Source organism: Loxodonta africana, chromosome 21, assembly GCF_030014295.1.
Source record: "Loxodonta africana isolate mLoxAfr1 chromosome 21, mLoxAfr1.hap2, whole genome shotgun sequence".
Classification (NCBI taxonomy): domain Eukaryota; kingdom Metazoa; phylum Chordata; class Mammalia; order Proboscidea; family Elephantidae; genus Loxodonta; species Loxodonta africana.
The window spans coordinates 67989497-68015088 of record NC_087362.1 but is presented as its reverse complement, the minus strand read 5'-3'; the positions used below and the strand labels follow the sequence as shown (position 1 = coordinate 68015088).

General features: G+C 39.5%; 1 long non-coding RNA gene across 16 annotated transcripts in view; it reads right to left on the bottom strand.

Moving 5' to 3' along the window:
- Window positions 1–6765: 6765 nt before the first annotated feature.
- LOC111752347 (uncharacterized) overlaps window positions 6766–25592 on the bottom strand; it is a 234744-nt gene continuing 215917 nt past the window's right edge. For 10 of the 16 annotated variants that reach the window (XR_010318902.1, XR_010318907.1, XR_010318903.1 and 7 more), the window contains 4 exons: window positions 19014–19188; window positions 18315–18377; window positions 17696–17752; window positions 6766–16741 (listed from right to left, as the gene is read on the bottom strand). This is a non-coding gene — a long non-coding RNA (uncharacterized LOC111752347). The remainder of the gene's footprint in view (window positions 16742–17695; window positions 17753–18314; window positions 18378–19013; window positions 19189–25592) is intronic. The other 6 variants (XR_010318906.1, XR_010318909.1, XR_010318913.1 and 3 more) reach the window with 1 other exon arrangement.

The window sequence follows — 25592 nt, the reverse complement described above, 5'->3', positions numbered from 1 at the left end:
GAAGGTTAGGAGTGCTAACCTTCTTATTTTACCACATGGATAATCTAGACTTGATGAAATAGGTTGTCTAGAGTTGATGAAATAAGAAAGAAGTTTAATAACGTCACTTAAAGTTATATAGGTAGCTGATAAAATAACTAAAAATGGTATTACAACAATCTTGTTATGAGTGAGCTAGAGGATATTTACATAAATGCATATAAGTGAGTTCAATTTCACCTAACATAGCAAAAGCCAAATGATTCTACACTGAAAAAATTCAAAGGTATCAGCATGAGCATAGTATTTGGAGTACAGAGGTAACCTCGGAAGTCCTTATAATAGAAATTTTTAAACATGATACCACAATACCTCTCAATGACGAGAGATTACCTTGTATCAGACTAACACTTATACAGGTAATAATTAGAAATGCCGGACGAAATATTTTTAAAACTCTTTGGAACCACTGGGAAGTGACCCAAATCAGGTATAAACAGGAGGCGTTTTAACCCTTGAAAGAAGAGAATTGCACTGGGTAAGACATATGTTTTTACTAAATTTCTCCAAAGGCATCCCCTAGCCTGCCTGCATGGGGTACAGCCGCTAGAACTCAAGCAGAAAGCCTATGTTGGCTTGAAATATTAGGGTTTGGGGCCTCCAGAGCAGCTGGGAATTAAGGGCAGAAGTCCCAGAAAAAAGGGAACCCCAAAATGCGGAGTCACCAAATTTGTGCTTAACTCCCCTTAAATTCCTAGCTGACCCTGAACTTGGTAAGTGCAGGAAAACTCTAAGAAGCCTGCTGGAAAGCCGCAACTGGAAGACTGACAAAGCCGACCATAGAATTCAGCTGCCACTCACTCCGGGACAGACAGTTTGGATTTGGGATCCTGCCAAGTTAGAGGAACTTGGTACATGCTTATGCTTTCCGTTAAACCACAGGAGGGTCATATTTTAGACTACGTCCCAGGACTAAGGATGTGCCTTCGGCGGAGGAGAGAACTGAAACAGACTCACCCGAACAAAGTGTAAGATGAAGCATCCTCAAATTCAGGGCGATTGGCCACTAATTAGACTGCTTCGTAGAACAGAGAGAAATGTCCCTTAGAGAACTATAACAAAATACAGAGTTTCTACAATGTATCATCTATTACGTTCAGTATACAAAAAAGAAATTTTTTTTGGCATACAAAAAAATAAGAAAATATGGATTAAATGGTGTCCCCCCACCCATCTACCCCTTCTTGATTCTGGAAGTTTTTGTTTTACCAAATTTGGGAATATTTTGGCCTTTTTTTCCCAAGGGTTTTTTTTTTTTTTTTTCTCCTCCCCCTCTCCTTCTGGGACTCCAATTGCACATATTGCTAGGCCACTTCATATTAATTCTGAATTCCTAGAGGCTTTGTTTGTTAACTATTTCTGTCTCCATTCTTCTTGTCGAACATATGACTATATTTATCTCATATGTTTTTCATATCTCTGTTCTCCATAATTTTTATTGATTCGTCTTAAAGTATGCTTACTCTTCTGCCATATCTATTCTATTGTGTAGCTCATTCAGCAATTTTTTTCAATTTCAATTCTAAAATTTCTACAGTTTGCATTTCTCTGCTGAAATTTCCTTTAATTCTTTGAGCATTTTACGATAGTTGATGTACTGTCTATCTTTGTTAGCTAGTGCTGCTGTAACACAAATACCACAAGTGGGTAGCTTTAAAGAACAAAAATTTACATTCTCACAGTTCTGAAGGCTAAAAGTCCAAATCAGGGTCTAGGCCATGTTGATTCCCTCGTTGTTGGTTGCTGCGGGTGTTCCTTGATTCTTGGCGATCCTAACATGGCATCTGTCTTCCCAATATGTGCTCCCATCTATGTCTAATCTGTTCTCTTTTTATAACGCAGAAATGATTAGGTTTAGGACACACCCTACATTGGTATGGCCTTATTAACATAACAAGAAAACTCTATTTCCAAACAGGATTATATCCAAAAGAATAGCGGTTAGGATGACAACATATATTTTAGGGGACACAATTCAATCTCTAATGTTCCATTCTTTGGCTTCCCAAAATCCACATCCTTCCCATGTGCAAAACATATTCAGCCATCATCCCAAAAGTCTTATCGCATTCCAGCATCAACTCTAAATAATAAATCTCATCTTCTAAATTATCTAAATCACGTATGGGTGAGGCTCTAGATGTATTCCATCCTGAGGCAAAATTTCTCTCTATCTGTGGACCCGTGAAAATTAAATATAAGTTATCTGATTCCAAAGTATAATGGTAAAACAGACACAGGGTAGACATTTCTATTTCAAGGAGAAGAAATTAGAGGGAAAGAAGAGGTCCTAGGTACCAAGCAAGTCTAAAACCCAGCAGAGCAAAGTACATTAGCTCTTAAGGCTTAAAAAGTATCCTCTTCTCCAGGCATATCTAGGCAGTAGCTCTGTCATCCTGGCTCTGAGTATTAACCATGGTCTCTGGATTCTGGGTAGAGGCTCCTTGGCCCTAGCCATTAGCCTTGCCTTCCAGGCCCACTTGGATGGCACCCACATTCCCTTGGCTTTGGGTGGCACCATTCTTCTGGTCCACTTGAATGGTGACCCCAGCCCTTCAGCTCCAGGTGGTTCCATTTTCCTGGCACATGGGCATGGCGGCCCCACACTCTAAATTTTGAGTGGCAGACCCATTTTCTTGGCCCACTGAAACAGCAGCCCCATCCCCTCAACTTTGGCCCAATTCTCTTGGTCCACCTAAATGGCAGCACCCCCCTCTGGAAGTGAGGCCCAGCAGTGGCTCCACCCTTTGAAACCTAAGAGGCCATGGCTCTACCCTTGTTCTTTCCAACAGTTATGTTGATCTACAGACTTCTCCCAGGAAGATGCCTTCATTTGTCTTGCAGGACAACAGATGTTCACAACCAAGCAGCTCCATTGGCCCTTTTCTTGCCTGTAGAGTTGCAGGAGGCAGGCAGCTTTCTGTCATTTCATCCTGTCTCTGTTGCAGTCTAAAGTAACAGGATTTCTGCTTTGGTGGTTGAATAGATCTATCAGTCACAGGCCTAATGTCCCAGGACATGCTTTCTTATTTTGTAGACCAAAATTTTCCAAATATTTAAGTTCTGGTTTCTTTTTGCACAGTTCATTTCTAAACCTATCCCATTCCTCTTACATTTTACTTTAAGCAGCAACGAGAAACCATGCTTCGCCTTTAAGATCTTGCTTAGAAATCTCCTCAGCTAAATATCCAAGCTTGTCACTTACAAGTTCTACTTTCCACCAAACATTCAAATGTAACTCAGACAAATACTTTGTCTCTTCATAAAAAGGATATCACTTCCTCCGGTGTCCAATAACATGCTTATCATTTCCTTTTGAAGTCTCTTCAGAAGCACATTTAATATCCACATTTCTTGCAACATTCTGTTTAATAGCAGTGTTCTCTACAAGATTCCTCATTTCTTTCTGAATCTCCATCAGAATTTCCCTTAATGTTCATAATTCTACCAAAAATCTAGGCTCTTATTATTAACTGTATCAAAGTTTCTCCAGCCTCTACCTATTAACCAATTCCAAAGCCCTTTCCACATGTTAGGTATTTGTTAGAGCAGCACCCCACTCCTGGTACCAAATTCTGTCTCAAATACCTAGCACTGCTGTAACACAAATACTACAAGTGGGTGGCTTTAAAGAACAGAAATTTATTTTCTCACAGTTATGAAGGCTAAAAGTACAAATCAGGGCCTCAGCCATGTTGATTCCCACCTCGTCGGTCTCCCTGGGTGTTCCTTGGTTCTTGGCAGTCTTCACGTGCCATTTGTCTGTCCCAATAGGTGCTCCTGTTTGTGTCTTATCTGCTCTTGTTTTATAACTCAGGAGTGATTAAGTTTTGGACACATTCTACATTGGTATGGTCTCATTAACATAACCAGAAAACCTTACTTCCAAATAGGATTACATCCACAGGAAGGGGGGCTAGGATTCCAAGACTTTTTTGGGGTGAGGTACCATTCAATCCATAACACTGTCAATTCTGAATTCTATATTCAGTGAAAATATCTTTCAAAAATGAGATGAAATGAAGACATTTCCAGGAAAAAGACAGTAAAGAGAATTTGTCAGCACCAGACTTGTACCACCAGACATGCAAGAGAATGTTCTTCAGGCTAAAGGAAAATGATACCAGACGGAGACTTGAACCTGCAGTAAGGAAAAAAGAACACTGGAATTGTATGTAGGTGGGTAAACATACAAGACTTTTTTTCTTTCCATAATTTCCTTAAAAGAAAGCTCAGGAAGGGCCAGAAAAACTGGATGAATGGACACAGTGAACCTAGGGTACAAGGGGAAAGGGAGAGAGTGCTGACACAATGTGGGATTGCAGCCAATGCCATGAAACAATTTGTGTATAAATTTTTGAACGAGAAACTAATTTGCTCTGTAAACATTCACCTAAATCACAATAAATAAATAAAATGGAAAAAAAAAGAGCTCACTGCTTAAAGCAAAATAATAACATTGTAAAGTGGGGCTTAAAAGTGTGTAGAAACAAAACACATGACAATAGCATAAAGGATGACAGTGAGAGGATGTGGACGAACAGTTATTACATGAATGAAGGTTATTACATTTGTGAAGTGGGAAGTGTAAGATGTGAAGTTTCGAGGAAGAAATGGTGTGATATCATTCTAAATAGATTTTGATAAAAATAAATGTTGCTATCCTTAGAGCAACTACTTTAAAAAGTAATAAAAATAGCCGAAGCAATCTTGATAAACAAGACCAAAGTAGGAGGATTCCCACTTCCCAGTATCAAAACATATTATAAAGCCACAGAAATCAAAACAGTCTGGTACTGGTATACTAACAGACACATAGACTAATGGAATAGAATTGAGAGATTGGAAATAAACTCATTCATCTCTGACCAACTGATTTTTCACATGAGCACTAAGTCTATCCAATGGAGTAAGAATAGTCTGTACAGTAAATAGTCTCTGGGACAACTGTGTCTCCACATGCAAAGAATAATGTTGGACCCATGCCTCACACCATATATGAAAATTAACTCAAAATGGATCAAATACCTAAACAAAAGGGCTAAAACCATAAAACTCTTAGAATAAAATGTAGGAGCAATGCTTCTGGACCTAGTTTTCAAAAATGAATTCTTACATATGACACCAAAAGCACGATCAACAAAAGATAAAATAGCTAAATTGGACATCATCAAAATTAAAAACTTGTGCATCAAAGGTCTTTATTAAGAAAGTAAAGAGATCACCTACAGAATGAGAGAAAATATTTGGGAACCATACATATCTGATAAAGGTTTAATATCCAGAATATATAAGGAACTCCTACAACTCAACAACAAAAAAGACAATTCAATCAAAAAATGGGCAAAAGACTCTAACAAACATTTCCCCAAAAAGATACACAAAGGCCCAATAAGCACATGAAAAGATGCTCAGCGTCATTAGTCATTAAGGAAATGCAAATCAAAATCACACACACTAGGATGGCTATTATCTGAAAAACAAAAAATAACAAGTATTGGTGAGGATGTGGAGAAATCTGAACCCTTATCCATAAAAAAAAAAAAAAAACATAGCTAGGGGGAATTTTAGATGGTGAAGCCACTGAGGAAAACTGTGTGGCAGTTCCTCCAAAAATTAAACATAGAATTACCATATGACCTAGGAATTTCAGTCCTAGGTATAGACCCAAAAGACTTGAAAGCAGGGACTCAAACATATACTTGTACACTAGGGTTCACTGCAGCATCTTCCACAATCACAAAAAGATAGAAACAACCCCAAGTAATTACCAGAAGACAAAGGAATAATAATAATAAAAGTTCATACAATGGAATATTTTTCATGCATAAAGAGAAATGAAGTTCTGATATATGCTATGACATGGATGAACCTTGAAGACAGTATGATTAGTGAAATAAGTCAGTCACCAAAGGACAAACATTGTATGTTCTCACTTACATGAAGTATCTAGAATAGGCAAAAGCACAGAAACCAAAGTGAATTAAGGCAGGTGGGTGAGGAAATGCGGAAGTATTGCTTAAGGGGTACTGAGTTTGTGTTAAGTGTGATGAAAAAATTTGGAGACTGAGAGCAATGATGTTTGAACACCATGGTGGTTATAGTTAACGTCACTGAATTGTACTTGTAAAAAATGGTTAAAACGGCAAATGTTCGTGTTACATATACTCTACCACAATAAAACATTTTTTAATTTAAAAATAAAAATAGACGTACTAGAAACTCAAGAGAGGAAATAAAATGACATCCAAAGAACACTGGCTTACCCCAAAAGAAGGCAGGATAAGAGGATCAAACGAATGAAGAACAGAGGAACCAAACAAAATAAATTACAAGATGGTAGACTTAAATTCAACCGCACCAATAATTTCATTAAATGTAAATACAGTATATATTTCAATTAAAAGGCAAAGAATGTCAGACTGTACACAAAAGCAAAATCTGAATATATATAAAAAAAAAATGTCTATAAAGGATGCTCTTTAACTATAAAGACACTGACAGGTTGAAAGTAAGTGTGGAAAATGCATCCATGCAGTCAGCATAAGAAGGCTGCCACGGCTATTTTAATATCAGAAAAGTGGACTTAAAGACAAAGAATATTATCAGAGATAAAATGGCATATTTTACAATGTTAAAAGGAATAATAATTTTACTTGTAACTATATATATATATATACCACAAAAAAATTTTTATTTATTTATTTATTTTGTAATAACAGAGATTCAAATTATAGGAAGCAAAAACTTACTGAAGTTAAGGGATAAATAGACAAATTCACATTCATAGTTTGATATTTTAACAACCTTTTTCTCAGTAATTGATAGAATGAGTAAACTGAAATTTTGCACACTGTCAAACAACTTCATTTAATTAACAGCCCTGGTGGTGCAGTGGTTAAGAGCTCGGCTGCTAACCAAAAGGTTGGCAGTTTGAATCCATCAGTAAAAGCTCCTTGGAAATCCTATGGGGCAGGTCTACACTGTCCTACAGGGTCACTGTGAGTCAGAAAAGACTCAACAGCAATGCGTTTTTTTGTTTGTTTTTTTATCCCTATCAAATACAGAGTACCCATTTTTTCAAGTGCACATGGAACATTCACCAAGATAAGACCATGTTTTGGGGCTTAAGTCTCAATAAATTTCAAAAGCTTGAACTCTCAGAGTATGTTCTCTGACCACAATAGAATAAAGTTATAAATCAGTAATAATAAGACATCTAGAAAACCACCAAGTATTTAGAAATTAAACAGCGCACTTTTAAATAACCTTTAGATTGAAGAGGAAATCATAATGGAAATCAGAACATATTGAAAACTGAATACAACTGTGTTAAACATAACATACAAAATCAGAATACTGCAGTTAAAAAAGAGAAATTTATCATTTAAATATATATATTAGGAAAGAAGAAAGGTTTAAAATCAATGTTCTAAGCTAACACTTTAAGAAGCTAGAAGAACAACTACAAAATAAAAAAGAGAAAATTAACAAAGCCAAAAGTTAGTTCTTTAAAAAGATTAATAAATTGATAAAAATCATAAGACTAATCAAGAAAAAAAGAGATAAGACAGAAATTGCCAATATCAGGAATGAAAAAGGGATAGAATTAAAAATCTTACAAAAAATTAAAAGGAAAATAAGGTAGTAATATAAACAACGTTGTGACAATGAATTTGACAACTTAAATGAAATCGATAAATTTCTCGAAAAAGACAACCTACCTAAAGAAACTCAAAGAGAAATAGAGAACCTGAATAACCCTGTATCTATTCAAAAATTGAACTCATAACCAAAAACCTCCCCAAAAAGAAAATTCCAGGCTCATATAATTTTGCTGGTAAATTTTATCAATTATTTAAGATTAAGAAATAATACCAATCTTACAGAAACTTCTACAGAAAATAGAGAATACTTTCAAACTCATTTTATGAGGTTAACATAATCCTAACATACATGTAATGCTGACACTTGTAAATTTATTTGCTTTTTTTCTTAGTTTGGGTTCTCTAGAGAAACAAAATTAGTCAGGTGTATATAAATATATATAGAGAGAAAATTTACTTCACAGAAATGGCTCACTCAATTGTGAGGAAATGGCTAACTCAAGTAGGGGGGGAGCTGGGAAGTCCCAAATCCATGGGTCAGGCAACAGGCTGAAGACCTCTGCTGGCTCACGTGGTTGCAGGGACTGGTGAATCCAAAATCTGCAGGTCAGAGGGCAGGCTGGAGACCTCTGCTTGTTCATATGGTTGTGGGGGTTGGCAAATCCAAAATCTGCAGGTCAGACCAGGCCAAAGACTTCTGTAGGCTTACTTCCAAAGAAATGGAGATTAGGCGAGGAGAAGAGTGCAGGGTCAAGAAAGAGAACGCGCTTTGCCAGAACATCCATTTATATACTGAAGACAGGCCACAATCCCAAGGAAACTCCCCTTTCAACTGACTGGCTGCTCACATGAGATCACAGAATGGAAAGTGATCTGTCAAACCACTGAGAATCACACCCTAACCAAGTTGACATATAGCATTAACCATCACATGTTTCAACAAAGGTGCAAATGTTATTCAATGGAGGAAAGGACAGTCTTTTCAACAAATGATGCTGGAACAACTGGATATCTAAATATATCTGCATCTATACCTAAAAAAAAAAAAAAAAAAAATTTTTTTTATACCTATAAAAAGAACCTCTACCCCTACCTCACCCTATACACAAAAATTAATTTGAAATGGATAATAGACCTAAACTTGTAAGATAAACTACAGAACTTTTACAGAAAATCTTCACAACCTGAAGTTGGAAAAGATTTCTTAGAATACAAAAAACACTAACTACAAAAGAAAAAAATTGATAAGCTGGACTTTATCAAAATTGAGAATTTCTGCTTACCAAAAGACTGAATGATTTTCTCCAAAAGATTGAGAATAAGACAAAGATATCCATTTTTACACTTCTATTCAAAACTGTACTGGAAGTTCTGGCAAAGGCAATTAGACAAAAAAAGAAATACAAGGCATCCAGACCACAAAGGCAAAAGTAAACCTATCTTCAGTTTCAGATAACATAATCTTGTACATAGAAAATCATAAGGAATCCACTACATTCACTAGAATTGAAGGAGTTCAGCAATCTGGCAGGTTGGAAGATCAACATAAAAAAGAAACTATTTCTATACACTGGCAATGAACAATTGAAACAAAATCAAGAAAGTTGTCCCATTCATAATAGCATCAACAAGAATAAAATACTTAGGAGTAAATTTAACAAAAGAAGTATAAGACTTTAACATTGAAAATTATAAAACATTGTTGAAAAAAATTGGAGAAGATCCATATAAATGGAGAAATATTTCATTTTCATGGATTGGAAGACTCAATATTAAGATGGCAATTCTCCCCAAATTGATCGAAGACTCAATGCAATCTCTATCGAAATCTCAACTGACATTTTTTTTTTTAGGGGTTGGGGTGGGGGAAGGAAGGTAGCAGAAATTGACAAGCTGGCCTAAAATCCATACAGAAAAGCGAAGTGCTCAGAATAGCTAAAACATTCTTGGAAAAGAAGAGCAAAGTTGGAGAACTTACCTTTCCAATTTCAAAACTTAATACAAAGATGCAGTAATCAAGACAGTATGGTATTGGTACGTTGTTGTTTTTAGGTGCCACTGAGTCGTTTCCAACTCATAGCAACCCTACGTACAACAGAATGAAACACTGCCCAGTCCTGCGCCATCCTTACTATCATTGTTACGCTTAAGCCCATTGTTGCAGCCACTGTGTCAATCCATCTCATTGAGGGTCTTCCTCTTTTTTGCTGATCCTCTACTTTACCAAGCATGATATCCTTCTCCAGGGACTGATCCCTCCTGATAATACGTCCAAACTATGCGAGACATAGTCTTGTCATCCTTGCTTCTAAGGAGCACCCTGGCTGTACTTAGACATTTAGATTCATGGAACAAAATTGAGAATCCAGAAATAAACCCTTATATTTATGGTCAACTGATTTTTGACAAAGGTGCTGACACAATTCAATGGGTGAAAGACTAGTCTTTTCAACAAATGGTTCTGGAACAACTGGATATTCACATGCAAAAGGATGAATTCGGAGTCCTACCTTAAACCATACATAAAATTTAACTCAAAATAGATCATAGACTTAAATTTAAGACCTAAAACTAAAAAATCTTTTATAAGAAAACATAAATCTTCATGGCCTTGGGTTAAGCAATGATTTCTTAGATACTATATCAAAATTCCTCCAAGTGTATGTCAGTTTGTCGTACTGTGGGGGTTTGCATGTTGCTGTGATGCTGGAAGCTATGCCACTGGTATTCAAATATCAGCAGGATCACCCATGGCGGACAGTTTTCAGCTGAGCTTCCAGGCTAAGATGGACTAGGAAGAAGGACACGGCAGTCTACTTCTGGAAAGATTTAGCCAGTGAAAACCTTATGAATAACAGTGGAACATTGTTTGATATAGTGCTGGAAGATGAGCCTCTCAGGTTGGAATGCTCTCAAAACATGACTGGGGAAGAGCTGCCTCCTCAAACTAGAGTTGACCTTAATGACATGGATGGAGTCAAGGTTTAGAGATCTATCTGCTGCTATAGCACAACTCAAAATGAGAAGAAACAGTGCAAACATCCATTAATAATTGGAACATGGAATGTACGAAGCATGAACCTAGGAAAATTGGAAGTCATCAAAAACGAAATGGAATGCATAAACATTGATATCCTAGGCATTAGTGAGATGAAGTGGTCTAGTGTTGGCCGTTTTGAATTGGACAATCATAGGGTCTACTATGCCAGGAGCAACAACTTGAAGAGGCATGGCATTGCATTCATCGTCAAAAAGAGTATTTCAAGACCTATCCTGAAGTACAAGGCTGTCAGTGATAGGATAAAATCCATTAGCCTACAAGGAAGACCAGTTAATATGAATATTATTCAAATTTATGCACCAACCACTAAGGACAAAGATGAAGAAACTGAAGTTTTTACCAGCTTCTGCAGTCTGAAATTGATCAAACATGTAATCAGGATGCATTGATAATTACCAGAGATTGAAATGCGAAAGTTGGAAAAAAGAGGAAGAAACAGTAGTTGGAAAATATGGCGTTGGTGATAGAAAGGATGTCAGAGATTTCATAATAGAATTCTGCAAGACCAATGATTTCTTCATGGCAAATACCTTTTTTCACCAACATAAACGGCAACTATACACGTGGACCTCGCCAGATGGAATACATAGGAATCAAATCAACTATGTCTGTGGGAAGAGACGATGGAAAAGCTCAATATAATCAGTCAGAACAAGGCCAGGGGCCAACTGTGGAATAGACCATCAATTGCTCATATGCAAGTTCAAGTTGAAACTGAAGAAAATTAGAACAAGTCCACGAGAGCCAGAGTACGACCTTGAGTATATCCCGCCTGAATTTACAGATCCTCTCAAGAACAGATTCGATGTGTTGAACACTAATGACCAAAGACCAGACAAGTTGTGGAATGACATCAAGGATATCATACATGAAGAAAGCAAGAGATCATTAAAAGGGCAGGAAAGAAAGGAAAGACCAAAACGGATGTCAAAAGAGACTCTGAAATTTGCTCTTGAACATTGAGTAGCTAAAGCAAAAGGAAGAAATGATGAAGTAAAAGAGTAGAACAAAAGATTTCAAAGGGTGGCTCAAGAAAACAAAGTAAAGTATTGTAATGACGTGTGCAAAGACCTGGAGATGGAAAACCAAAAGGCAAGAATATGCTCGGCATTTCTTAAGCAGAAATAACTGAAGAAAAAATTCAAGCCTTGAGTTACAATATTGAAGGATTCTATGGGGAAAATATTAAACGACTCAGGAAGCATCAAGAACAGATGGAAAGAATACACAGAGTCACTATACCAAAAATAATTGGTCGACATTCAACCATTTCAGGAGGTACCATATGAGCAGGAACCAATGGTACTGAAGGAAGAAGTCCAAGCTGCACTGAAGGCACTGGCAAAAAACAAGGCTCCAGGAATTGATGGAATACCGATTGAGATGTTTCAACAAACAGATGCAGCGCTGGAAGTACTCAATTGTGTATGCCAAGAAATTTGGGAGACAGCTTACCTGGCCAACCGACTGGAAGAGATCTATACTTATGCCTATTCCCAAGAAAGGTGATCCCACCGAATGCAGAAATTATCGAATAACATCATTAACATCACACGCAAGTAAAATTTCGCTGAGGATTTTTCAAAAGCAGCGGCAGCAGTATATTGACAGGGAACTGCCAGAAATGCAAGCCAGATTCAGAAGAAGACATGGAAGCAGGGATATCATTGCTGATGTCAGATAGATCCTGGCTGAAAGCAGAGACTACCAGAGGGATGTTTACCCCTGTTTAATTGACTATGCAAAGGCATTTGACTGTGTGGATCATAACAAATGATGGATAATACTGCGAAGAATGGGAATTCCAGACCACTTAATTGTGCTTATGATAAACTTGTACATAGACCAAGAGGCAGTCGTTTGAACAGAACAAGGGGATACCATGAGGTTTAAAGTCAGGAAACGTGTGCATCAAGGTTGTATCCTTTCACCATACCTATTCAATCTGTATGCTGACCAAACAATCCGAGAGGCTGAACTATATGAAGAATGTGGCATAAGGATTGGAGGAAGACTCATTAACAACCTGTGTTATGCAGATGACACTACCTTGCCTGCTGAAAGTGGTGAGGACTTGAAGCACTTACTGATGAAGATCAAAGACCACAGTCTTCAGTATGGATTACACCTCAACATAAAGAAAACAAAAATCCTCACAACAGGACCAGTAAGCAACATCATGATAAACAGAGAAAACCCTGAAGTTGTCAAGGATTTCATTTTACTTGGGTCCATAATCAACATCCATGGAAGCAGCAGTCAAGAAATCAAACCACACATTGCATTGGGCGAATCTGCTGCAAAAGACCTCTTTAAAGTGTTGAAAAGCAAAGATGTCACCTTGAAGACTAAGGTGTGCCTGACCCAAGCCATGGTGTTTTCAATTGCTTCCTGTGCATGTGAAAGCTAAGGACGAATAAAGAACACCAAAAAAGAATTGACGTCTTTGAATTACGGTGTTGGAGAAGAATATTAAATATACCATAGACTGCAAAAGAAGGAACAAATCTGTCTTGGAAGCAGTATAACCAGAATGCTCTTTAGAAGCAAGGATGGCGAGACTATGTCTTACATACTTTGGACATGTTATCAGGAGGGATCAGTCCCTGGAGAAGGACACCATGCTTGGTAAAGTAGAGGGTCAGAGAAAAAGAAGAAGATCCTCAATGAGATGGATTGACACAGTGGCTGCAACAATGGGCTTAAGCATAACAATAATTATGAGGATGGTGCAGAACCAGGCAGCATTTTGTTCTGTTGTACATGGGGTCGCTATGAGTCAGAACTGACTGATGGCACCTAACAACAACATATCAATATTGGAAACCCTGGTGGTGTAGTGGTTAAGAGCTATGGCTGCTAACCAAAAGGTCAGCAGTTCAAATCCACCAGGTGCTCCTTGGAAACCATGAGGGGCAGGTCTACTTTGTCTTATAGGATCGCTAATCATAAGTAATTAAAAAAAATGGAGGTTTGACAGTACTCCCTCTAGTGCATCTAAAAAAAAAAAAAATACAGATTTCTAACCATTTCACTTTTGGGAAAATAGTAAAAAAGAAAATCTGTAACACTCACTCTGACCAATGGTCATTTTAGTGGTCACCACATCCTTGGAAACTCTGGGTCGGAATCGACTCGACGGCATTGGGTTGGAATCGGAATCTACCTGATGGCAACTAACAACGTCGTGGTGAATTAATTTTGCTTTCCTGCACAGAAGTGCAAGTCTGACTAGCATGAGGGCACTTTCTGGTGTGAAAGAGATGATCTGTATCTCGAGTACATTGGTGGTTGCATGGCTGCACCACTTTATCAAAACCAATTGATTTGAAGGCTCAAGACCTGTACATTTCACTGCATGTAAATTTTAATTAAAAACTTATTATTTTTTTTTAATTTTAAAAAGTGATTGCTCCAAGGAGTGACACGAGAGGAGGGGGAATTTGAGCATGGTGCTATGCTTTCCATTATAAACATACTTACGTTTTCAGTGAGTCTTAAGTTATTTCAAACCACACATACAGATTAATTTTTTAAGACCTGAAAATTAAAACACATTCAAATTTGAAACTTCATATTGCCATTGCTACATGAAAGAGGTCTCCTGTTTCGGAGTATCATTCACCGTCAGTAACAGGGGTCCTCTCTGGCTCTGCAGGAGAGCAGGAGCACAGACCCTGGAAGGCTGGCAGGGTGTCCAAGGACAGGTTCTCAAGTCCTAAGAATACTTGCTCCTGAGAACTGCATAGAAGTGAAGCTGGAATCATTTAATCATGGGGCTACCATACCAAACACATCACCTCTAAAAAAAAACTAAAGCCAGAATCTCAAAAGCTTCCATTTTTGCATGCTAAAGCTTATTTGCATATCAAAGTTGCCTCAGGGCAGTAAGCAGAAATAGAAAATTGAGGAACTATATTAGAAGGGAGAGAAAGAAGCAGGACAAATGTGTGAAAACACAGAGTACTCCCCTCTGTCACTGAAAACCTGGTTTCTAGTTTAAAGCAACTTCGCAGCAACATTCACAAAGAACAAGACTTAAAATATCACAGCTATTGAATTCTGATAATAGGATTACCACACATTTATTTACTAACTCAATGATAAACCTTTTTCATTAAAAAATACACATCTGTACAGCATTACTCCCTCTAGTGGATCTAAAAAATAACTATAACTATTTCACCTTTTGTGGGGAACAATAGTAAAAGAAATTTCCATAACAGTCCCTCTGATCAGTGGTCATTTTAACGGTCACTACAGCGAAACCGTGGTGGCATAGTGGTTAAGTGCTACCACTACTAACCAAGAGGTCAGCAGTTCAAATCCGCCAGGCCCTCCCTGGAAACTCTATGGAGCGTTTCTAGTCTGCTATAAGGTCAGTATGAATTGGAATTGACTCGACGGCAGTGGGTTTTTTAGCGGGTATATTATTTTGCTTTCTTATATAGTATCCTTTTCTCCATACCCTCTTCTTAAGAAAAAGGTAGTAAACATTTATCTGAATAACTAAATCAGAAAACAATAGACATTTCAAACCTTACTTACAAGGATAAAAATTTTAAAACTATTAAGATAGATACATAAAACATAAATATTTAAAGACATTCACTGCACTTTCAAATAAAGCTAATGTGCAGGAATTTCAGTAGCCTATTCTGCTGCATATCACTGCAAAGTGTTCAAGATCGGGCGAGTAATCATTTTTTAATAAGTAACATTACAAATTTCATATCTGCCCATTTTACAAAGCAAATTTTCAAATATAATCTACTTCTTCATTAAGCTCTCAAATCTCAAAGGCTGTTGTAAAAATGGTAGGTAAGTAGCATATAACTTTAGGGGGGGATAAAGACCAGGACCAGCCCATGGCGTTTTACCAATTCTGACACCAGCCGTCCCTCCCACGGCTCTTTCCACTTCTTTTCTGGGTTCGATAATCCATTGCAATGGCCACATGGAACTCATAAGCTATACTTACAATTAAGTGGTTTATTAAGGAAGTAACAGAGTACCACATGGGATCAAGATCAACAGGCTACACTCAGGGCCAGGATCAGGAAGCACGTAAGCAAAGTCTCCCTTCTTCAGTGCAGAACAGTTCTCTCAGCTCCTCTCGGTTGTGCAGGCCTCCTCTTGGCTCCTGATGACAAGCTCCTCTCAGCCCCCTGAGGACAGGCTCCTCTCAGCCCCCTGAGGACAGGCTCCTCTCAGCCCCCTGAGGACAGGCTCCTCTCAGCCCCCTGAGGACAGGCCTCCTCTTGGCCCCCTGAGGAAAAGCTTCTTCTGGCCCTGCCATCTGTCACGGCCAAGCTCAGCCACTGGAGCCCTTCTAGGCCTCTACTGTCTTCAGTATAACAGCTCTTCTTTTGTTATAGTTCTTTTAGGAGGTTCCTTGCCTCCTCTCTCTCTGCTGCTTCTTTCTTCCCTCTGCTTCTCTCTGGTGCTCTTCCTGCTTCTTTCTGTCTCTGAAACCTCTGTGGGTCTGGCTGCATATACACACAACTCCTTGTGAATTTCAGGGCATGGCTTCTCCCAGTGGGGCCACAAACTGATCAATTCCCTCTCCGTAGTCCACAGACATTTCACTGGCATACTAGGCTAAAGTCACCTCATTTGCATAGTCTATCGACCAGTCCCTGCAAGGTGCATACCAATCATAGGGCAGGCTGCTGCCCAGAACCAGACAACAACTATCAAAACCAAGTTGTTTACAGCTTACCCAGGAAATGTCAATCAACCTGGACAAAGGTAACAAATCCTCTGGGGTAGAAAACCTCAGGGCTTAGGGGAAAAATCTCTCAAGCTGTTTTTCTAGAACCAAGGCAAAAGGCCCCAAGAAGGAACTCATTTGACCGCAGCTGTTTAGAAGCTTTTGTGAACATTTTGCCATGCCATGACTACATCTTGTATTTGGGGACTTATATATAACGCATAAGTAACAAAATGACATATTTTAGTTGGCATGTCTTGTTTCTAGGCGACCGAGTTTACTGGAATATCTTGAAGATCCCACCAGCAGGGAACAGGAACCCTAAAGGAAGCAAAGATAATGGCATTCATTTGAGCTGATCTCTGTAACCTAATCCAAGGAAAACTTTAATAACTAGACAGCCCTGTTTGTTACTGAGGAGCCCTGGTAGTGCAGTGGTTAAGCATTCCGCTGCTGACCAAAAAGTTGGCGGTTCAAACCCACCAGCTGCTCCATGGGAGAAAGATGTGGCAGTTCTTTTCTATAAAGATTACAGCCTTGGAAACCCTATGGGGCAGTTCTACGCTGTCCTATAGGGCCTCTGGGAGTCAGAATCAACTCGGTGGCAGTGGGTTTTGTTTGTTTTTAAGCCCTGTTATTAGATGATTTGGGACTGGTTTTACTCTTGCAAATAACTGAATGGAGTTTCACATATCTTTTCAAAATGAAGGATGTGAAATGGCAACATTGCCTCGAAGTGCGGGCTCTCACAGAAGTGAATGTAGTTAAAATATTGATGACAAGGTTGCATATGCCTAAACCCAAAAACCCACTGCTGTAGAGTCGACTCCGACTCATAGCGACCCTACAGGACAGAGTAGAACTGTCCCATAGAGTTTTCAAGGAAAGCCTGGTGGGTTCAAACTGCTGACCTTTTGGTTAGTAGCCGAACTCCTAACCACTACACCAGCAGGGTGTCCTTTTAACGGCAGGCAAAGAGATACATTTCCCACCAAAATCTAATGCCACTGCCATCAACAACCCCACGGAGGCTCAGCCACCTAAAATGGAAATGAAAATATAATGTATGGAAATATTCTCTTAGAAAAATTCCTTAAGGCTTCACATGTATTAATGTATTAGTTTGCAAACATTAAGATCAAAGCCAGGGCAACAAATACATCCTAAAAAGTTTTTCGTCAGATTTTTATTAACGATATATAAGTAGCACGGCATAAAAAATTAATAGACTCAAGCCTTGAAATGTCAAACCCAATGATCTCTAGCCATGCTCACCTCCTTTGCTTTTTGTTTCACTCTTGCTGGCTCTGGGTCTTCTTGCCTTGAGCAACTCTACATGGTTAAAAAAAAAGGGGGGGGGGGAGAAAGGTTAACAGATGGTTTAAGAGCCCCTCATCTGCTGGAGTTAGAAAATAGCAGAGGAAGGAGAATAGGATTTGAGGTGTCAAAAACACGAGGCCTAAATTCATAGATGTGTAATTTCAAGCCTGTAGGCTTACCCAATAAACTGCTAAATATTCAGGTTGAAATAAAATCTACTGTAGGTTTAAAAAAATCAACCCAATACTTATATTATTGCTAACTCAAGTTTAAAAATAAGTTTCTATTGTTTCTTAAATATTTAAAAGGGTGTACGCTGAGTCCTTCCACACTCATTAGACCTTCTGTATGATTTTATGCTCCCAAATCTTTTATTTCCTTGAAGCCCAACTAATCTGATAGAGAAGCAGCCACTATAAAGCAGAGAAAAAAATCTGCGTAATACACATTTTCCACTTCCTGGATCCCAAAATATTCTGTGGTACAAAACTTTCAGTCCCCAAATCTCTCGGATAATGAAATCAGTCCTTAATTGCTAACAGATCTTTGTACAATGTCTATCACAGAAACGTACCAGCGACATGACACAGGACTCCTTCCTTCCATGATGTTAAGCATGTGCTGGCATACTACAGAGCTATGTGAAGAAGAAAATAAAAATTAAAAGTATTTGACTTGAAATCCCCAAAGAAAACTTTTGCCTGTTTCTAATCTACACTTATTAGGAACATATTTTAAACAGACAAAAGGGAAAGTGACCACACTACAGCCAAAATGCATCTATTTAAACAGAGAACAATGGCAACCCACCATCAGGAGAACCCAAATTTGGGCAGTGACACCAATGCGATGAGAGAGGAGACAGCTTCACTGTTGCAAAAAATGAGCCTGCTGGAGCTGGACCAATGGGGGCTCCCACCTCTGCCTAGAGAGGAGCTCTGACCAGCCCCAAGACTGCTACCAGCAGCCACCTCTCCCCACCAAGCACACGGCTGCTCCACGGCAGCTTCTGACATAGACGCTGTCTACACAGACCAACTGTTATGAATTGGATTGTGTACCTCCCAAAAACGTGTCAAATTGGCTAGGCCATGATTCCCAGTACTGTGTGGTTGTCCTTCATTTTGTGATCTAATGTAATTTTCCTATGTGTTGTAAATCCTAACCTCTATAATGTTAATGAGGCAGGACACAATCTACAGGATTAGGTTATTTCTTTGAGTTAATCTCTTTTGAGACATAAAAGAAAGAAGTGAGCAGAGCACACAGGTACCTCATTATCACCGAGCAAGAAGAGCCAGGAGTGGAGTGTGTCATTTGGACCTGGGGTGTCTGTGCTGAGAAGCTCCTAGAGCAGGGGAAGATTGATGACGAGGCCCTTCCCCCAGAGCTCAGAGACACAAAGCCTTTCCCTGAAGCTGGCACCCTGAATTCAGACTTCTAGGCTCCTAGATTGTGAGAGATTAAATTTCTATTTGTTAAAACCATCCACTTGTGGTATTTCTGTTATAGCAGCACCAGATTATCTTTGGATAGTCTGCACTAGATTCTCCCAGCTACAAGATCTGCTAATATGTCTCTTCATTCCCTCCTCCTATATTATCACCAAAACCTCCTTGCTTTGCTATCTTAAACTGGTAAGAAGAAGAATAAAAAGAAAAGGGAAGAGTCAGGAGGAGAAACAAATGAAAGCAAAACAAAAATGTGCAGAAAAAAACAATAATTCTGGTTTTTTTGGTGTGAGGAACTGGGTGAATGGTGCTGTTATTTCCTGAGATGGGAAAAATCAGAGAAGTGTAGCAGGTAACTCAAGAGTTTTGGGGCACAGGAAACTTGCTATCTCAATTAGAGGGCCATGTGAAAATGTCAAGGAGGTGGTTTCCTGTCAGAAACTCAGGAAAGAGATCCTGGCTGGAGGTAAAACATCCACAACAGAATGAAACACTGCCCAGTCCTGCACCATCCTCACAATCATTGGTATGGGAAGCAGGGCCAAGATGGCAGTGTAGTCAGATGCTCCTGGTGGTCCCTCTTATAACAAAGATCTGAAAAAACAAGTCAATCTATTATATATATGACAAGCTAGGAACCCTGAACATCAAAAGCAAAGTTAAAAAATTGGACTGAGTGGAAGGGGGAGGGAGAGATGGTACGGAAGCAGCGAGGAGTGGCTGGACCTGACTTGGTGGGAACCGGCACCCCTCATCCCCTATCCCCTGGCACCCCATCCCCTGTCCACGGTCGTGCCAGGGCTGGCAGTAGCATTCAGGACATGGTTACTTCAGCGAAAGAAGATGACCAAAGTGGCACAGCCTCGATCCCCTGTGCAACCATGGCAGGACCGGCAGTAGCATTCGGAGCAGAGTGTCCATAGCCACAGAGAACCAGTGGCACAGAATCTTCTCATGCCTCCGATCAGCAAAAAACAGCACTCTCAGCACAAGATAAGTGATTTCATTTCATATACCACATGGATCTAAAAGCTCCCCTTTTGAAACAACTCTCTCCCATCTATATGATCCCTCCTCCCTCTGCCCCAAGCCGGCTTCAGTCTGTTTCCCTGGGCCTGAGATAGGCTCTGCTGTGCACCCTGAGCCATTCTCCCAGCCTTGGAGGAGGAACAACTTAACAAATGGGGGAAAAATAATCTGCCGGCTCCTCTAAACAGGGAACTTAGAGCAGAAGTGGCTCCTGTCCAGGCACAAGCAGTCCACAGACTTTGAATGCTTTTCACTACCTCATGGACCCATGTGGCCCCATTTCAGCAGCTAGGCTCTTGTTGTTATCTCGCAAGGGTGTATGTGCCCGAGGTCTGACTTTAACTGTTTCAGCTGTGTAGCAGAGAGGCAGGTTTTTGACGTTTCACGCTGCTCTGCCTATGAAGCAGGGTCCTCACCTGTCCACATCAGGGGCCTAGGGACTGGTGGCTCCACCCATGCCACATAGCCACCCAAGACAGGGGTCCAAGGATAAGTGGTGCCTCCCAGTCCTCACAGTTAAAAGCACTGGGTGCCTACGGTAAGGCAGCAGAGCCCACCCACCTGTGCTCTCTAGAGAACAGGGATGTGCCTTCCTCACAGACTCTCAGGGGAAGGTTGTCAGCCCGCTGCCTTGCTCAGAGTGTAACCCCCTGCTGCAACCAGAAACCTGTGCAGATACCAATCACCGCTGCTCCTCTAAGAACGTAGGTGAGAGACTGTACCACACACTTGGTGACTGATCACCTGGACACCTGAGCTGAATCCATACAAGAATACTGCATGGACTCCTAGGCTCATATAGCTGGTAACGGCTCTAGCCATCTGATGACAAGACATGAGAGCTTCAAAGCCTCCAAAATCAGGTTAGTTCACTCAAGTAGCCTATTTGGGTATATGAAAACAAAACAAAGCAAGAAGCTAGGACACAGTAAACAAACATAAAATAAATTAATACAATAAATTATAGATGGCTCAGAGGAAACAGTTGATATGAAATCACATAAAGAAGCAGACCATGATCACTTCAACAAACTCCCAGAACAAAGAAACAAGGAATCTTCTGGATGAAGATACATTCCTGGAATTACCAGATGTAGAACACAAAAGATTAATACACAGAACTCTTCAAAAGATCAGGAAGGAGATCAGACAAAATGCAAAACAAGCCAAGGAACACAAAAATAAGGCAGTCAAGGAAATTAAGAAGGTTATTCAAGACGATTGTCTTAGTTATCTAATGCTGCTATAACAGAAATACCACAAGTGGATGGCTTTAACAAAGAAAAATTTATTTTCTAACATTAAAGTAGGCTAAAAGTTCAAATTCAGGGTGTCATCTCCAGGGGAAGGCCTTTTCTCTCTGTTGGCCTTCTCATCAATGTTCCCCCAGACTAGGAGGTTCTTTGAGCAGGAACCCCCCCACCCCAGCGGGATGGAGAGATGGTGTGGAAGCAGCGAGGAGTGGGTGGACCAAAGGGCACAAGGAATCCTATATACAGCAAAACTGCCTCTCAAATATGAAGGTGAAATTAGGACATTTCCAGATAAACAGAAGTTTGGGAATTTCCAAAAACCAAACCAAAACCACAAGAAATACTAAAGGGAGACCTCTGATTAGAAAAATAATAACATCAGATAACAACCCAAAACTAGAATACAGAACAGAGAAACCAGATATCAACCCTGATAGAGAAATCACAAAAATAAATCAAGATTAAAAAAAAAAAAGGTAAAAACAGAGAAACACAGATGTCATTCTATAAAAGATGATAACATTAAATCAATAAAGAAGGACTAAATAATGTAGTCATAGATCTTTCATATGGAAAGGAAGTCAAGGCAATATATGGAGACAAAAGTTTGGTTTAAACTTAGAAAAAGGGCAATAATAAGGAAACCACAAAGGAGACTCACATCAAAATAAAATACTATCAATGATATGCTTGAGCCCATTGTTTCAGCCACTGAGTCAATCCATCCCCTCAAGGGTCTTCCTCTTTTTCGCTGACCCTCTACTTTACCAAGCATGATGTCCTTCTATAGGGACTGATTCCTCCTGATAACATGTCCAAGGTATGTGAGACAAAGTCTTGCCATCCTTGCTTCTAAGGAGCATTCTGGTTTTAATTCCTTCCAAGACAGATTTGTTCGTTCTTTTGGTAGTTCATGGTATATTCAATATTCTTCGCCAACACCACAATTCAAAGGCATCAATTCTTCTTCAGTCTTCCTTATTTATTGTCCAGCTTTCCCATGCATATGAGGCAATTTAAAACACCATGGCTTGGGTGAGGTGCACCTTAGTTCTCAAGGTGACATCTTTGCTTTTTAACACTTTTTTAAAGAGATCTCTTCCAGCCAATTTGCCCAGTGCAATGCGTCTTTTGATTTCTTGACTGCTGCTTCCATGCTTTCACACGCATATGATGTGATTGAAAATACCATGGCTTGGGTCAGGCGCACCTTAGTCTTCAGGGTGACATCTTTGCTCTTCAACACTTTGAAGAGGTCCTTTGCAGCAGATTTGCCCAATGCAATGCGTCTTTTGATTTCTTGACCACTGCTTCCATGGCTATTGATTGTGGATCCAAGTAAAATGAAATCCTTGACTTCAATCTTTTCTCTGTTTATCATGATGTTGCTCATTGGTCCGGTTGTGAGGATTTTTGTTTTCTTTATGTTGAGCTGTAATCCATACTGAAGGCTGTGGTCTTTGATCTTCATTAGTAAGTGCTTCAAGTCCTCTTCACAAGCAAGGTTGTGTTATCTGCATAATGCAGGTTGTTAATGAGTCTTCCTCCAATCCTGATGCCCCGTTCTTCTTCATATAGACCAGCTTCTCGGATTATTTGCTCAGCATACAGATTGAATACGTATGGTGAAAGAATACAACCCTGAAGCACACCTTTCCTGACTTTAAACCAATCAGTATCCCCTTGTTCTGTCCGAACAACTGCCTCTTGGTCAATGCAAAGGTTCCTCATGAGCAAAATTAAGTGTTCTGGAATTCCCATTCTTCGCAGTGTCATCCATAGTTTGTTATGATCCACATAGTCGAATGCCTTTGCATAGTCAATAAAATGTAAACATCCCTCTGGTATTCTCTGCTTTCAGCCAGGATCCATCTGACATCAGTGATGATATCCCTGGTTCCATGTCCTCTTCTGAAACCGGCCTGAATTTTTGGCAGTTCCCTGTTGATATACTGCTGCAGCCGTTTTTGAATGATCTTCAGCAAAATTTTGCTTGCGTATGATATTAATGATATTGTTCTATAATTTCCACATTCAGTTGGATCACCCTTCTCGGGAATAGGCATAAATATGGATCTCTTCGAGTCAGTTGGCCAGGAAGCTGTCTTCCATATTTCTTGGCGTAGACGAGTGAGCACCTCCAGCGCTGCATCTATTTGTTGAAACATCTCAATTGATATTCCATCAATTCCTGGAGCCTTGTTTTTTGCCAGTGCCTTTAGTGCAGCTTGAACTTCTTCCTTCAGTACCATCGGTTCCTGATCATATGCCACCTCTTGAAATGGTTGAATATCGACTAATTCTTTTTGGTATAATGAATCTGTGTCCTCCTCCCATCTTCTTTTGATGCTTCCTGCATCATTTAATATTTTCCCCATGGAATCCTTCACTATTGCAACTCGAGGCTTGAATTTTTTCTTCAGTTCTTTCAACTTGAGAAACACAGAGCGTGTTCTTCCCTTTTGGTTTTCCATCTCCAGCTCTTTGCACATGTCATTATAATACTTTACTTTGCCTTCTCGAGAGGCCCTTTGAAATCTTCTGTTCAGTTCTTTTACTTCATCAATTCTTCCTTTTGCTTTAGCTGCTTGATGTTTGAGAGCGAGTTTCAGAGTCTCCTCTGACATCCATCTTGGTCTTTTCTTTCTTTCCTGTCTTTTCAGTGACCTCTTGCTTTCTTCATGTATGATGTCCTTGATGTCATTCCACAACTTGTCTGGTCTTTGGTCAGTAGTGTTCAATGCGTCAAATTGAATAGGTATGGTGAAAGGATACAACCCTGATGCACACTTTTCCTGACTTTACACCACACAATATTCCCTTGTTCTGTTCGAACGACTGCCTCTTGATCCATGTACAGATTCCTCATGAGCACAATTAAGTGTTCTGGAATTCCCATCCTCTGCAATGTTATCCATCATTTGTTATGATCCACACAGTCAGATGGCTTAGCATAGTCAATAAAACACAGGTAAACATCTTTCTGGTATTCTCTGCTTTCAGCCAGGATCCATCTGACATCAGCAATGGCATCCCTGGTTCCATGTCCTCTTCTAAATCTGGCTTGAATTTCTGGCAGCTCCCTTTCGATATACTGCTGCAGCTGCTTTTGAACGATCTTCAGCAAAATTTTGCTTGCATGTGATATTAATGATATTGTTCCACAATTTCCATAACCAGTTGGATCACCTTCTTGGGAATAGGCATAAATATGGATCTCTTCCAGTTGGTTGGCCAGGTAGATATCTTCCAAATTTCTTGGCATAGACAAGTGAACACTTCGAGGGCTACATCCGTTTGTTGAAACATCTCAGTTGGTATTCCGTCAATTCCTGGAGCCTTGTTTTTCGCCAGCGCCTTCTGGGCAGCTTGAATTTCTTCCTTCAGTACCGTCAGTTCCTGATCATATGCTACCTCCTGAAACGGATGAACATCAACCAATTCTTTTTGGTACAGTGACTGTGTATTCCTTCCATCTTCTTTTGATGCTTCCTGCATCATTTAATATTTTCTCTGTAGAATCCTTCAGTATTGCAACTTGAGGCTTGAATTTTTCTTCAGTTCTTCCAGCTTGAGAAATGCTGAGCATGTTCTTCCCTTTTGGTTTTCTAACTCCAGGTCTTTGCAAATGTCATCATAATACTTTGTCTTCTCGAGCTGCCCTTTGAAATCTTCTGTTCAGGTCTTTTATTTCATCATTTCTTCCTTTTGCTTTAGCCACTTGATGTTCAAGTGCAAGTTTCAGAGTCTCTTCTGACATCCATTTAGGTCTTTTTTTTCTCTACTGTCTGTTTAATGACCTCTTGCTTTCTTCATGTATGATGTCTTTCCACAACTCATACATGGTCTTCAGTCATTAATGTTCAACACATAAATCTATTCTTGAGATGGTCTCTAAATTCAGGTGGGGTATACTCAAGGTCATACTTTGGCTCTCATAGACTTGTTCTAATTTTCTTCAGTTTCAGCTTGAACTTCCATATGAGTAATTGATGATCTGATCTGCAGTCAGCCCGTGGCCTTGTTCTGACTGCTTATATTGAGCTTTTCCATCGTCCCTTTCCAAATATGTAGTTGATCTGATTCCTGCATATTCCATCTGGTGAGGTCCATGTGTGG